This window comes from Papaver somniferum, chromosome 1 (genome assembly GCF_003573695.1).
Source record: "Papaver somniferum cultivar HN1 chromosome 1, ASM357369v1, whole genome shotgun sequence".
In the NCBI taxonomy this organism is placed as follows: domain Eukaryota; kingdom Viridiplantae; phylum Streptophyta; class Magnoliopsida; order Ranunculales; family Papaveraceae; genus Papaver; species Papaver somniferum.
In genome coordinates this window covers 16358147-16360294 of record NC_039358.1, presented here as the reverse complement: position 1 = coordinate 16360294, position 2148 = coordinate 16358147, and the positions used below count along the sequence as shown (strand labels likewise).

Sequence of the window (2148 nt, the reverse complement as noted above, 5' to 3'; positions counted from 1 at the left end):
GCGTACATTCCTCTGTTGGACGAAATGCTTAGTCGGTTGGATTGCAGATTTCAGCAGCTACCTATTTCTTCAGAAATTTTTCCCTCTCATGTACGTTATAATCTTGTTTGGTTCTATTCCTTCTTTTTCTTTTCATCAGGGTATCGTTTTTCGTTGCATGACGAATTGATTCTATTTTACAGCTGAAGCCTGATGAGGTTGAGTATCTCCTAAAGTATAAAACAAAATTGGAAAAAGCACGATCTTTATTGCAAATATCACGAGGTCCTCGTCGGTCTATGGATGATGTAATTCGTTGGGAGAAGCAAATTGTTAGATTTCTGAACTTGCCGAATCTCATGGAAGCTGTTCAATTACCTGGTGATCTGTTGTCGCAGTTGCAAATTCCTCAACAGAAACAGCATGACAGCAACCAGAACAATCCTGAGAAGTCAGTTTCAACAATAACACCTATAGAACGATTAGTTAAAGCGGTTAGTTGACCATTCATTCTAATTGCGTCTTTCTGAGTTATATATTGTTGCTTTCCTGCGGGCAGTAAATTGTAGCACTGTGGTATTTCTTCAGGTAGAGAGATCGTCATTCAAAGTATTAAGTGCGGCGGTCGATGACATTCTTTCAGTAGTCAGTTTGACTGATACACTCGCAGGAGCACCCCCTGGCGAAGGAGGAGCTAGATCTTTTTTTCATGAAAACTTAGCGTCTACCACAATGGGTCATGCCGAACGTAGAAATTTCGAAGTAATAAACAATGTGGTCGAAAAGATTTGCCACTTGATTATAATGAAAATAGTGGTTGTAAGAAGGTAACTGGATTTGAGTCATCTGAAGAACCAAAATCAGCTGCAACATCTGGAATTAAGAAATCAAGACCTGAGGTATGTTACTCAAAAATTGTGTAATTTCTGCACCATTCATGGCAAAATAGTTACAATTGTCGGTGGATACTTGATTGCAGGTGAATGATGTCCTTCTGGAAGAAGTTGGAGCGATAAACCATGTGCTGATCAATACAAAGCTGAGTATTAGTGACAAGAGTATCACTCTGGTGTCAAATGCAGGTGAAGATGTTGAAGGAATGATTGTCAACTGTACATTCAGCCCAATATCTCGCAGTTCAAGTACTGAAAAGGTGAACAATGCCACCTTTCTCAATTAAGTTAATCATGATAAACTTGATATGCTTAGATGTTATATGATGTTCTTGTACCAGTTTCCTGCTCTACCGATGTGGTTCTTAATCCCTGCAAATTATCCCCTGTCTTCGCCTGTACTATTAGACTGTTCGCACGACAGTCAGAGGTAAAAGAATCAACTCACCAACTGTTCTTTCTTATTTTTGGCCTCGCGAATATTTGTGTCCTTTTCAAAAATGAATATATCACTATCACAAAGTCAGCAAAGAACACATCCTTGATATCAACAACACCTAGTAGTTTTACCGACTCTCATAATTTTTTTCAAATGGATTTGGTCGGAATCTAATTATTATTTATATTTGACTATGAAGAGAATTCCTCTGACAGAAGGTTTCCTTTATTTTGTTTTGACAGTCACGGTTATGCATACGAATATCTATTAACAGATGCAATGATGAAGTTCTATCAATCCCTCTTCTGGATTCCTGAACTAACATCACTCACGGAGATGGCCGAAAATTGGGATTCTTGTGCTAATGAAGTGTTTTCTGAGCATGCCAGAAGAATGGAGAAGTAAGGTTTAATTCCTGATTAGAGCTTGTACTTTGGGGAATGAATATTTGTAGGGCTTCCAGTAGGGAAGGAATTAGAGCTTACACTTTTGCTGTGCGGCAATGTATTCTTTTTTACATTCAGTTCTTGTATATGCTGCTACTGTCACTTGTAATTAACTGCAAAGTTGTTTTGAAACAGTCAAGTAGTTAAGAGCGTATTATTATGGGTGTAAGTATCTACAGTTTTGGTGGGTGCTGGAAAACATAAATGGGATGTAATCATCTCTTTTCTTGGTGTATAAAACTTTTTTACCCAACAAAAAAGACTACTGCTATGAGCTGATGGTACATTTTGATGAACCAGTGGTCTGGATTCTTTTGTCTTCGTATAAAGTTACATGGATTTAGCAGAAATAGTTCGGCTTCGAAATAATTGGCCGAAAGCGGCCCGAAAC

General features: G+C 38.2%; 1 long non-coding RNA gene across 1 annotated transcript; it reads left to right on the top strand.

The window, feature by feature from the left end:
* The first annotated feature begins 293 nt into the window (after nt 1–293).
* On the top strand, nt 294–1269 carry LOC113326305. The gene is made up of 4 exons (XR_003348359.1): nt 294–473; nt 568–878; nt 959–1132; nt 1214–1269. It is a non-coding gene; the product is annotated as an uncharacterized LOC113326305 (long non-coding RNA).
* The last annotated feature ends 879 nt before the right edge of the window (nt 1270–2148 follow it).